Here is a 13,167-nt window from a genome sequence, read left to right as displayed (position 1 = left end):
CCAGGAGCCGGCTCCCGGCCCCCGAGCCCATAAATGTGACGGTTTGGGGTGGAGCCGGCACATGTGCCTTGTGGACACGCCCGGCGGGGGGGGGGCCCAGGCAGCCCAGCCACTGTGTGCTCCGCCTGGACCTCGGTTCCCCGCCCCCCCCCACAATGAAGGCAAAAGGCCTCACACCCCAGAACTGTGATGTGGGTGTACGAGACCTTGGTCATCCGGGTCAGATGCTCTGAAGTTGCCACTATGCTGTTTTATTTTGCTGTGAAGAGACTCCAACACGGGGCGAGGACCTGGACAGGGGCTGGGGCTGGAGCCTTTAGAGAGAGAGAGAGAGCCCCCGGGGGTCCACCTCTGGAAAGGCCAGGGCTGTGGGCCCCGGGTTCTGGGGCCTGGGGCCCAGGAGGTGGCTTTAGGAGATGGGGACCCAGAAGGTGGGGCATCATTGTGCCCTTGAAGGTGAAAATCCAAGGGCAGGTTGGAGCTGCCTGCGTGGGGGGGGGGGGGGGCGGTGGGAATCTGGAGGGTGGGGACTTCATTCATTCATTCATTCATTCGTTCACTGGACGACACGCCCCACCCCTTGGACTCCACACTGCAACCCGAGCACAGCTGTTCTTGACCCTGAGCCTCAGGCCCTGTCTTGACACCTGGTGACCCTGACCCAAGCTGGCAGGGCTGGCTGTGGGGTCTGTGACCAACGCCTATGAAGCAGAGCACGCTGCACACGCGGGGGCTGAGAACCCGCTCCCACTGGGGGACTGGCGTGGGGACCGGCGTGGGGACCGGTGTTGGCTGCGGTGTGTACGGGCACGGGTTGCTTGGGAGCTTCCGGGCCAGTGTGGCCCGCTGCCCAGAGAGGATCATGGGGCAGGGGCCGGAGTGAACCAGATGGCACCTTCCTTGGCCGCCTGCCCTTCGGGGGTGTCCCGGTGCAGCAGGGCTGGGGAGCAGCTTCGACAGCCTCCCCGGCGGTGGGGACGACAGGCCTCTGGTGCAGACGGGAGAGGGCCTGGCTTCCCCTGCCCTGCCGACACCAGCAGCTGCCACGGTGGCCAGGGCCATCCCGGGAGGCTGGAGGGTCAGGAAGCCGGGCCCCCGGGTCCAACCCCAGCTGGAGATCTGGGGGTGCAACGCGTACCTCCCGGCCTCAGTCTTCTGTCTGTGGCCGGGTGAACGCGGTTGAGAGCGTGCTCCGCGAAGGCTCCGAGTTGAGAGTCACCTCGGAGGGAAGGAGACAAATCAGGGTCGCACAGGGCAGTGGAGCCTGGACCGCGGCCTCCAGGCAGCGCTCGGGGGAAGAGCAGGCCGGCCGACGCCTGCGGACCTCCCCTCACCGGACGCTCTAGCTCCCCGAGGCCAGGTGGGAGCTTCGAAGGTGGAGAGGCTTCGGCACGTCGTCTCCCTCAGAGGAGGCTGCAAGGCGGGGCGGTGGGTTCCCCCAGAGCGAGATGTCGCCCAGCGATCACACGGCTGGCCGTTTACACAACGGCCCTGACGACACGCCCACCCAAGCCCGCGCACGAACGCTCACGGCAGCTCTGGTCACCATCGTCCCGCACGGGAAGCAGCCCAGACCCGCCCCCCCTCCCGGTTAGGTGATGGACACGGAGCACCCTTAGCGAGAACGAGAAATGAGCTGTCAGGCCGCAGAGGGACCTGGACGCATCGCGCACGCGTGCTGGCGGCCGGTGGAGGCTGGGGAGAGAGAGGGCGACGCGGCGTGTGGCTCCATTCGCCGGGCCTCCTGGAAAACGCAAAGCCACCGAGCGGGCGAGCAGACGCTGGTTTCGGCAGGGGGAGGCTGGGCAGGTGGAGCGCAGGGGACCCCTTGGGGCGGCGAGCCCCGAAACGGTGGGTGCGTGGCGTTGCGCGCCTGTCAAAACCCACAGCCCTTGGCCGCCCCAGCAGGGAGCCTTGCGGTGTGCAAACCGAGGGCCCCAGGCCGTCCGGAGAATGCGGGGCGGAGGCAGACGGGCGCAGAACAGGCTCCCGCATGTAGTGCCATGTGCACGGCCGCCTCACGGATGGCGGGGGGAGGCGGGGGGGGGGCAGAGGTGGGGGTTTGCGAAGCTAAAGGCGGAGGGGGCGTGTGCGGGCGAGCTGGGGCCCACGGAGCCGTTCCCGGGATGTGGGGTGCCAGATCCGGCACGTGCCTTTAAGTGGGGGGGCCCGGGCCTGTCCCTGTTGGAGTGGGGGTGACAGGCTGGCGGGGACAGAGGCTGCGGCCGCCACGCGGTGGGTCAGAGCTGGAGACGGGAGTGCGCGCTCCTGCTGGGAGGCACACGGGACCTCCCCGCGCCATCAGCCGAGGGGACCAGAAGCCGCCGGCGGGCACCCAGACCCCGGCCTCTGATGGGGACGATTCTAGGGCTGGGCGGGCGGGAGACGGACCGGAGGAGCCCAGAGCGTCTCGGGGCCAGAGAGGGAAAGGGGTCCGGTCAACCAGAACAGCGAAGGCCGAGGAGTGGGGCTCATCGGACGGACACGGGGCGTGACCCGCACAGCTCCGGGTGGCCCAGGACGGCCGGAGGGAGGTCATGCTGGCCGACGGCTCCAGCTGTGACACAGACACCCGTGAGTCCGTCCGTGCTCACCTGAACACATAACGGGGAGGCGGTCAAAGAGCCGTGAGAAAAATGCTAGATAGTTGGCGAAGATGCTTCGCGCCCGGGAGGTGGTGCCTGACCCCGCTCCCGAGCGCGGGCTGGGCCGAGGGACGGTGTCGAAGGGGAGAAGGGGGCTCCACAGTGCAGAAGCCGGGCAATGTGACCTCGGCCAGTGGCCAGAGCCACCGCCGGTGACGGCCACAGCGTGCGCCCCGAGAGGATGTGGTGAGGACGGTGCCTCACCTGGTGGTCCCCACCCCCACCCACCTAAGCACGCACCTGAGCACCCACCTGGGGACCAGATCCCCCGGAGGGACACTCTACGGGACGCCCGGCCCATCATCCTCCGAACAAGGGAAGTCTGGGCAACTCTCCTTCCAGGGGGGTCCAAGGAGATGTGGTGGCTAAATGTCACGTGGGGTCTTGGGGACCCTGGGGGCAGGAAGTGGGCACTGGGTGAAAAACAAAGTCCCGACACACCAGTCCTGGCTCGTTTGTTAGGACAAATGTGCCCAGCAGCGTGACAGGACAGCGTGGAAAGGCCGCTGGGGGGCAGGGCGGGGGGGCTCAGCGTGGGGGGCCGCTGAGCCGTCTTTGTACCTCTCCGTAAATCTAATGCTGTTCGAAATTCAAAAAGTTTATTTAGAAAATCGAAGCGGCATGTATACAAAAAAAAAAAAGTCATCGACTGTTGTCTGAGCTCTTACTTACGGAAACCCATGCGTTTCCCTGTGAGATATTCCAGCTGTTGTAAGTGAAGACTTGGCTTTTCCAGAAAGATGCCACAGCACGCCCTTATTAGTATCTCATATTTAGAGGCGGGGGGGGGGGGGGGGGGAGGGGAAGGGAGGGGGGGGGGAGGGGGGGGGGGGGGGGGGGGAAGGGAAGTGAAAGGAGGGGCGCCCAGGGTCCTGAGCACACTGGGGACCTCGGAAGCAGGGGCCACACCGCGCGCACGTTACGCTCTGTGGTTCAGCCCCCAGCTCTCCCGCAACACTGGCCGAGCCCTAGGCCCGCCGGACCCGGGGTGGAGGGGCCCCCGAGCCAGGAACCTGCAGGCAAGCCTTCCCTCCAGACAGGCAGGGTTTCTGAGAGTTTCTCCCCGTCCGGGGTTGGGTGGCCACGGTCGTAGGAGGGGAGAGCAAGCAGGGCGTCAGTGCAGGGGGTGGGGAGTGGGGGGTGGGAGTGGAAGGCGGGACTTGCCTGGGCTGCAGGGTCCCCGGTGAGCCAAGTGGAGGCTGCCCACGGGGCCGAGGACCAAGATACGGGCGTTGCCGGAGGGCCATGAGGTCTCAGAGGGCCCCAGGGTGGGGGGAGCAGGTCGGAGGGAGGGGCGTGGGAGTCTGCCAGTGAGGACAACTCCAATGGCCGTTGGCTACAACAGCAAATGGATTTTCATTAGGAAAACAAAAGCAATCCACACACACACACAAATAACGAGTTAGGAGGAAACGGACTGGATTGGGGGGCGGGCTGATTGCCGGTTCCAACCAATGGCCGAGCTGCCTGGAGCGCTGTGCTGAGAAGGACTCTGAGGTCTTGTCTGGGGGCAGGAGACGGAGGCCTGACGGGCTGGGTCTGCGGCGGCTTCAGGAGAGTGGAGGCAGGGCACCCGCCAGCCAGTCAGCCGGAACTGTCACTGTGCACCTGCTCCCCTGGGTCAGTTGGGGGTGAGGGGGCAAGTGGGCAGCCGGCTTAAGGGTCTGGAGCCAGCCCCCTTGGGCGGCCACCCCTGTGACTTTGGACAGGCCCTCTTAGGGCTCCAGGAATTCCAACGGTCCCGGACCCCCTCCCCTAGCCCAGGAGTTACTGCCGCTTGTACAGCTGGGTTGCACATCTCCGGGTGGACAGTGGGTGGCGCCATCCAATTATTCCAAGCTGGAAGTCCCTGGATGTTGCAACTTTAGGGGATACATATGCTATGGAACTAGCGGGTTCAGTAAAGCCGATCTCTGCACACGCTGAACTCTGCGGATTACGGCGCTGAACGGAGTCAAATTCAAAGAGACATTTCACGAGCTCTTTGTAGTCCCTGCAAACCCCTTTCCTTGACTTGTGGGGCTGCACGTGGGCGTGATTCCGACAAAAAGTGACGTCCCTGGAGCACGGGATGGACGGGAACCTCGCCACACCTGGAGGTTTCCAGCCTTCTCCCCGAGAAGCCCCTGCCCCTCAGGACAGGTGTGATGCACCTGGAATGAGGTCAGGCCTCCCTCGGGTGTCTGGGGACACTGCAGCACAGGCTGTCGGCACCCGCGACCGCCACCAGAGGGCAGCGTCGCCCCGCCGAGCGCGGCCCGCCGCCCGGCGGTGGACCCTGCTGATTGGCTAAGCCTGCCGTCTCCCTGGCAACCGTCTCCGGCCCGCCCTCTCCCCGCGTCCAGGCGCCCCGCGCTGCCTGCGGGGTGGTCCGGGGCCGCCGGCGCCCTGTCGCGCGCCTGGGGCCCGGGAGCTGCCCGACCCGGAGCCCCGAAGCGTCGAGGGGCCCGATATCAGCATCTCTGGTTTCATTTTGGTTGAGGGGTCCTCTTGTCCTTAAATGCTTGCTTTTCCCACATCCTGTTCTGGAAACAGAGCGGAAAACAAGAGAGGGAGCTTTCCAAGCCAGACAGGAAGGCCCCGGGAACCCTGTGACCTGCCTCGCCTGCCCCCCGCCCCCCCCCCTCCCGCAGAGCCCCTGCATGCGCCTCCCAGCTGGTCATCTCACACCTGGAGGGCAGGGAGTCGGCGGGGAGGTTGCACCTGCTGGGGGGGGGGGGGCGGGGAGGGATGCAGGACGAGGGGATCAAGGCCCCCAGGCCTGGGGGAGGTCCAGTGGGAGCCCCTCCGTGGCCAGACCTTGTCCGGTGTGACGTGATTATGAATTGTGACCACCCTGGACCCCAAGGTGATGCCCCCGGCCTGTCCCCAGAGCCTGCAGAAAGGCCCAGGAGGGCACCTTTCCAGTTCTGAGCAAGTCGTGTAAGAGAAGGGCAGTGAGGGACATACCAGCAGCCTCTGCAGGGCATCCAGTGGCCAATGGGGGGCCAGGGCCATCAGCCCCAGCCAAGCACTCTGAGGAATCAAGGGAAGACAACCTGGGGTACATAGTGGGAGCAGGCCTCAACGAGGAGCCAGCCATGTGACGAGCCAGGGAAGGACCACCCAGCAGGGAACAGCAGGGGCGATGGCTCAGAGGCGGGAGTGTGTCAGGTGTTCAAGGAACTGCTCAGAGTAGAGACGGGGAGGAAGCAGCCTGTGCCTGGGGCCCAGGAGGAGGTTGGGAAAGAGGCTGGGCAGCATGAGGCCCACACGGCTAAGCGTCAGCCAGACATCTGATGGCTCCAGAGGCCTCCTCCCAACCGCCTTTCAAGTGACTCTGCCCCCGACCAACTGTCCACGACCCTCCTGCTTCCCTCTCCTTGGCCTCGCAGACTCTGAGAAAAAGGCCAGCGCCATGCCTTCCCCCTCATGTCCCCAGCTGGTCAGGGACATGCTAATCTGAGGCTCCTTGCTCACGGGGGCTCCCCGTCTTCTCGGGGGCCCTGAGACCCCAGCACAGGACCAGGTGCCCCGCACAGCTGAGCACGTGACATGTGGGTGGGCCGTAGCCCGGACGAGGGGGCTGCAGGACGACAGGACAGTCACGCTGGGGTGAGTCAGAGGCTCCGGGGCCCTCGGCCTGAGCACCCACCCACTCATTCATTCATTCATTCATTCATTCAGCAAACATTGCCTGGAAATCTGAGCTGGTTCCATAGACAGCAGTTAGCAGAGTCCCTGTGACACAAATGCAGTGTGGGCCACATACGGGATTAAAAATGTGCCAGTAGTCACGTCAAGAAGCACGCGAATTTTGATAATTTTTTTTTATTTAACCCAGCATGTAGAGTCAGTGTCATTTCAATATGCAAGCAATATAAGTTACTAATGAGCTATTTTGCATCTGGTCTGGGGGTACAAAGTCTTTGAGATTTGGTATATATTTACGCTCCCAGCCCATCTCCACTTGTACAAGTCACGTTCAAGCTCTCCAAAGCCGCATGTGGCTAGTGGCTGGCGTATCGGACCGTGAAAGTCCAGAACATTCTCATGGGGCTGCATGCAGGCAGCAAATGTGGGCCGATGCGTGTCAGGAGGAGGTCCCGTTCAAGGTCCTGTGGGAGAACAGAGGAGAGCGCAACCCACGGAGGAGGGGCTGGAAGGCTCCCCCTTCGAGCTGGGCACTGAAGGATGACTAGGCAGTTCTCTGAGTGAGCGCAAAGTTTTCGGCTTCCATTCCCCGTACCCCGGGTGGGGCTCATGACGGTCGAGGACAGTCTGGAGAAATCAAGGACCTTCAGTGACCGCCCCACCGGGTGCTCCTGAAGGAACCATTGGCTTAAGCCCTCTTGTTAGGGCTTATCTCTACCGCTGGGGCCAGTGCTGATGTTTTCCCATCTTCTTGTTAGAGACACTGAGGTCTGGGGGTTCAGCTATGCCAGGTGGGCCCCAAATCTTGAGCTCTATTGGCCTGGTCCCACTGCTGCTTACAGGGCCGTTGTGCCTGTGTTTGTGAACCTTCCAGAACCTTGGCCTATGTGTTACCTGGGGATTCTCTAGACTTGTCTGTAAGCAGGCAGGGCCGGTAGGATTATCTGGTTCCTGCTTGTTTGGTCCTCGTTAGGCCGAACTGAAAGTCTCTCGCTGCTGCCGGGGCCCAGGCCAGCCCGCTTGGGTGCTACCTGCTTTGACAACTCTCCCCGGGGACCAGCCTGGAGAGCCACTGTGTTCACAAAAGCCGTTAGGTACGGATCTTCCAAAATGTGTCCACAAAGAATCAGAAGATGAAATCTGCATCGGGGACGTCTCTGGACGGGTGCCCGGTGTGGGGGTGGCTGAGGGCCGTGACGGCTCTGCGTGACCAGAGGCAGGTCGCTTCTACTCTCTGGAGGTGGCGACTTGCCCTGCCATCAGAGGAGGGGGTTGTTCTGGGCCCCTCCGTCCCCCGAAGCTGCCTCCTCTGTTGGGGCTTCATCCGGAAGGGAGAAACGGAGCCCCTGCCCCGCCCCGCCCTGACCCCTGCAGACATTCGCTGCACATTCCACGGCTGAAGTGGTCCCATCGCATTCTTCTTGGGGGGCCTGGGCGGGTTCGAGCAGGGCCCACCTCGCCGAGGGGCCCAGTGGGCGCGTGGGAGGAGCGTGGGAGGAGCGTGGGCCTCCGTGTGAGATCGGGCGTGGATTCGGGCTCTGTGACATCCGCGTGGCCACCGCTCACCACCTACAAGGGGGAGGGGGCGGCAGGCGTCCTGCCCCCCACCCCCCACCCCGGGGGTGGGCGGAGGGGGGGCTCCAAGTCTGCCTGATGCTTTCCTTCCCCATTGTCCCCTACCTGGGCTCCTTCGGGCCCGGTGCCTTCCAACATGGTGTGCGGCGGGCTTTGTCACTGGGCAGGAAAAGGTTAACCGGGCAGCTGGGGTGTGCCCACAGCCGGCACTTTCCAAAGGTCTGGCCCTGGCCCAGCTCCTGGGAGGCGACCTCTGGGCCCTTTGGATGTCGTCCTGCCTTTGTTTGCCTGGGGCCTCGGCCCACGCCAGAGGCATCGACGGGGACCCTCGGGCCACACGGTTTCAGCTCGACCTCGGGGGTGGGGGTTGGGGTGGGGGGGTGCGCAGAAGGCTCAGGTCGGCCGCGTCTACGTGGCCGCTGCCCAGTGACAACCTACACACCTGAGCTCAGATGGTTTCCTGGCTTGGCTGCACCCCGCGTGTGTGGTCACACAGGGTCCTGGGCGAGCTGACCGCCATCCATCGGCCGGAAGAGACTGTGACCGTGAGTGCAGGGGCTTGGCTGGGCTCTGTGAGCCCTAGTGAATCGCTGAACCTGAGCTTGGTCCTGGGGACGCCTGTGCCGCATCTCTGGTGGTTGGTCCTGGAGGCAGGGGAGTGGGGAAGGTGTCGGCCCCGTTTCCCTCACGGCCCCCAGAGGGCAGTCCTGTTCCAGGAACCCAGGGCACCACACACACTTGTGACAGCTGGCTGAGGCTTCCCTGGGGGCCTTTGACCCCTCTCTCCTCCCGTCCGCATCCCCAGCTCTGCCCACCCAGGACATCCACCTGCCCAGAGTCCCCGCGCAGAACAGATGTGCAAAGGCTCCGTGGGCTCGGGGGGACCTGTGCCAGCCCCATGCCAGATCTCAACCTCCTGGGTCACAGGGAAGCAGACAGGGTGGGGGGGGGGGGGCGCGAACAACTTTGGACGCAAAGACTTTGTGTCATCTCAGAAGCTGGAGTGCTTGGGGGCTGGGAGGGGCTTCCAAAGGCAGCATCTGGGTCTTTCCCCGCTGGCTCAAGGCTTTGATGGTGGCAACAGGGCCGGGAGGCCTGGCCCCGTCCCGCACCCCACCGGGGGCCCTCATGTGCCAGCCCCCCCCCCCAGAGGCGCCTCAGGACCCCGACAGTGTGTCTGTCCAGCCTTCGGGCCTCTGCTCAAAGCTGTCCCCCGGCCTCGACGTGGGCCTGCGGAAAAACCGGGCTCCCCTTGAGGCACAGGTGTCCCTTTGGCCGCGAGCCCTCCGGAACCTGCCCTCCCTGTTCAGCTCCACACCTGCCTCCGGGTGACTCGGTCCAGTTGAGGCGCTCCCTGGTGCCAGCCCTGGACAGAGGCTGCTTTTAATTAAGGCTCCCAGCACAACCCCCGTCCTGTGGAAACAGAGGCTCCGCGTGGAGACGTGGCTTCCCTGCGGCCGCTCAGCCTCGGCTGCGGGGCTGGGAGGCCCAGCAGGACGGTCTGAGCCCGAAGCCTGGTCCTGATGCCCTGCCCTGCTCTTTCCCGGGCCACGGCCTCCCCTCGGCCCACAGTGTGGCCAGGGCCCCGGCCTCCGGGGAGAGGGGCTGTCCTTAACGCCCCGGGGCCCCGGGACCGTGTCCTCCCGGGGTCCAGACCCGGGGTGTGGGGGCGGCAGAGGACCCGGGCCGGACTGGGGCCCGCCTCCTCCCTGGCCTGCGGACGTGGCCGGCCGCCCCCGCCCCGCCACGTCGCCCGGCCGGCAGGAAGCTGTTCACTCTTGCTCTCTTTTTTGTGAATTTTTGGAGGGTTGTTGTTGCAGGAAACATCTGGACGTGGTCCAAAGAACATACTGAAAAAAGGAGCGAGAGGGGGAGCGGGGGAGGAGGCAGGGGTTGGGGGAGGTTTGGAAAAACCATCTGATCTCACTTTGCAGAGGCAACTGCGATTATGCCCCTGCGGGTTTCACAGCCGCTTCAGATGCAGACCGTGCGGGTGACGTCAGGAGAAAACATGAGGCCCCAGACAGATAGTTTGGTGACACACGGAACACGGATTGGGTCCCAGGCCGGCTCCTGGCTTTCGAATCAGGACAGTCGATGGGCCACGGGTCTTTTCCAGAGGCGAGGGAAGCAGGACAGGATTCCCTGCTGCGGACTTACTGGGGCGTCTGGCCGGGCGGCCCCGGCTGAGGGGGGGGGCCACAGAGGTGAAGCGCTCCACGGGGCTCCTCCCCGAAGTTCAGTGTCTGTCGAGCCCACCGCGAGCCCACCGACTCCGGGGGCACGAATCCGGGCCTGGCCCAGCCCACTCTGCTCTGCCCGCCGGCCGTGCCTTTGGCATCGCGGGCTCCCGGGTCTGGGGGGGTGGTGCCCTGGGGGTGCAGGGCTGGCTCAGCCCTCAGGGCTCCCCAGTTCAGAGGGCCCCCATTCCAGTGCTTTCCGGGGGTGCCCTGTGGTGTGGGGCTGAGTGCCGGTGACCTCACGGCGTCCCCAGGTCCTGGCCACCTTTGCCCTGGAGTGAGGGTGACAGCTGACCTCTGTGCCCCCTGCCCCCGGGTCGGGGCCTCTGCCTGTCCCAGCACCACTAGCCGGGGTCTCCAGACCCCACTCCAGAGCAGGGGTGCTGGAACGTGACAGGAGCTGCACAGGAAAGGATGTCAACTCCCCGTCCTCAAGATTTTAGGGCCTCCCCATAGATGCTGCCCGCCCCCACCCTGATGGAGCCCAGGCCCCCGACGGAGGGGACCACAGCCCATCCCAGATAGCCCGCTGTCTGCAAGGACTTCGCGGTTGGGACAGTCTGCATGGGGGGGGGGGGTGGCTAGCCCACTGCCGTCTCCACGTTTCGTCAGAAATGTTTCTTGAAATAAAACCAGAGATGCCCAGTGACGTAGCAAGGACGAGCGGGTGTCCGCCCGAAGGGACTCAGGTTCAACCGGACCAGCCGAACCGTGTCAGTCCTGAAAGCCAGGCCCTGCCCTGGGAGCCCACCCAGCAGGGCGTCCCCTGAGCACAGCCCCTGTGGGCCCTTAGGGCCCAAGTAGAAACCACCCCCTCCCTCCTCCCCCAGCCTCTCCTTCTACCGGACAGGTGGGACCCGGCTGAGGTCCCCGAGGACACGGGGTGTGCGGGCAGAGGGCTCCGGGCCTGCTCGGGGCGGTGGGGCTCAGCCTGGAGCGGGCCCTGAGATGGGAGGGGGTCGGAGCTTGGCTCAGGACACGGGGGTGGGGGGGTGGGGGGGCGCGTCTGTCTGGGAAGCGATTCAGCGGTGGCTGCAGCAGAGCCTTGAGTCATGGGCTGGGGCCTCCTGGCCTCTGGGGGGGGTCTGAAGACATTTTTTCCATGGAAAGTAGCTGCTGGCTCTCTGCTCAGCAGGGAGCTCTCTGTCCCCCTCCCACCGCCGGTGGGGGCCTTGGCAGTGTGCTGCTGATTCTCTGTCGGACTTTCCACCGGCCTGGGGTGGGGTGGGAGCACCAGGCAGGGGTCAGACGGGCGGGTTCGGGACCTGGGTCAGCGGGCAGCGAGCGCCTGTCTTCTGAGTCTTTGCTTCACTTTCTGTTTGAGTCGCACTTTGGGGTCAGATGGGACGATGCACTGGGCCCGGCTGGGAGGGGACAGACCCGACTCCTTTGTCAGCTCTTCAAGGGGAAGATGGGGGTGGCGTGGGGGTGGGGAGCTGCAGGAGGTGGAGGGGGGGGTGTTCGCCCCCCCCAGACCTCCCCACCAGAGCCCAGGGGGAGACGCACCTACCTGCTCCGTGGGGTGCCCCCCTGCCCGTTCTGCCCGGGCCCCTTGGCCATAAGCCTGTTAGCAATTCCCCCTGCAGCCCCTTGAGGGCCCATCCCCAGGAGCCCCAGAACTTTCGGTGCCGGCGGGGGGAGGGGCAGAGGGTCCGCAGTGATGACCCGTGGCTCAGTGTCACCTGAGAGCAGCTGCTTGTGGCCGAGCTCGGGGGCCTCCCCTCCTCGTTCCTGTCGGTGGCATGGGTGGGAGGGGAGGCAGCCACATGGCAGGTCTCTCACCTGGGTGGGTGGCCTCCTGGCTGGGTGTGGATACAGCCTAGGAAAGACCCAAAGTGGGTTGGTTATCGCAAGTGGTCTTGGCAACGTGGCCCCGGGGCTGCAACGGCAGAAGCTCTGTGACTCTGCTCCTTCCTCCGGGAAGCGCTCTTGAACCTTGTCTGCCCGCCTGAGTTTCTTCCTCCTTTAGACTCTGCTGTGGACCACACGGTCTGCCCTTCCTGTGTTCTAGCTTCTGTGAATAGAGAAGTCTCGTGTCTCTGGAGATCTCGGCTCCCGGAGGGCTCCCCGTAAGCGCTGGCTGTGTCGGCCGAGGGGCGAGCGGGTGCCAGGCGTGTGGGCCTGTAGAGGGTCCTGGGCTACAGGCTTAGGTGCGACCCCCAGCTACACCACCCACAACCTGCGTGGACATGACCACGTGGCCCGCCGCTCTGAGCCTCAGTTTCCCCTCCTGTGAGATGGGATCGTAGCGGCACTGGCCTCCCTGGGTTCCCGGAAGGCTTTCACGGTGATGGATCTCCAGGCGCCTGCAGACCATCCGGGTCCGAGCCGCCTCCAGAAGGCCCTCTGCCCCCACCCTGCCCGTGACCCGGGAGCATAGCCCGCTGACACTGGCGAGTATTTGTTTGTTTTTTAGAGAGGGAGGCTTCTTTAAGGATGCGAATATCCTGTTTCTTCTTGACCCTTTGCCCATTAATTTTAGCATCCTGGGGGCTCCTGCCCTCAGTGGTCACTGACGCGCACCGACAGCCAACAGTGGGCTCAGGGCTAGGTCTGTCTTGTCCCCTATGGAGGTCCTGGGCAGCTCCCAAGGGCGGTGGCTGTATTTTTCACAAGGCGGCAGGACGGGAGGATAAGGGCTCTCTGGGCCTGGACAGGGAGAACCCTGCCGTGCCCTCCTCAGCTCTCTGACCTTAGGTAATGACAGACTTTTCCTCTGCCTCAGTTTCCCCATCTGTGCCACGGGGCCACCTTCTACCTCAGAGGGCTCTGGTGAGGGGGTCTGTGAGCTGCTGAATGCGAACACGGCCAGGGCCAGGCCGCTAGCCGCCCGGGGGAGGGGTGGCCGGTGGTGGCGGTCCTTCTCCGGGCTGTGACGACTTCCCGCTGCGGCCACCTGCCTTGTCGCTCTTTCCCGAAGGCCGCGAGGGCTTGCGGGGCAAGTCCTTCGGAATCCCCCAGGATAAGCTCTCGCTCTGCCGACTGGGGAAACGGAGGCCTACGGGAGTCACAGCCAGAGAATTCACCCTCCCCACGGCGGCTGCCTAGTCCCCCTCTGAGTATGGGCCTCAGGG

At 64.7% G+C, this 13,167-nt stretch overlaps 1 long non-coding RNA gene across 1 annotated transcript; it reads right to left on the bottom strand.

Moving 5' to 3' along the window:
• Positions 1–798: 798 nt before the first annotated feature.
• On the bottom strand, positions 799–3,080 carry LOC115500086. The gene is made up of 2 exons (XR_003964378.2): positions 2,898–3,080; positions 799–1,219 (listed from the first exon to the last, which is right to left on the bottom strand). It is a non-coding gene; the product is annotated as an uncharacterized LOC115500086 (long non-coding RNA).
• Positions 3,081–13,167: the final 10,087 nt, after the last annotated feature.

Source organism: Lynx canadensis, chromosome D4, assembly GCF_007474595.2.
Source record: "Lynx canadensis isolate LIC74 chromosome D4, mLynCan4.pri.v2, whole genome shotgun sequence".
Taxonomy (NCBI): Eukaryota; Metazoa; Chordata; class Mammalia; order Carnivora; family Felidae; genus Lynx; species Lynx canadensis.
Note: the sequence above shows the minus strand (reverse complement) of the source record. Positions and strands in the feature narration are given on the sequence as shown.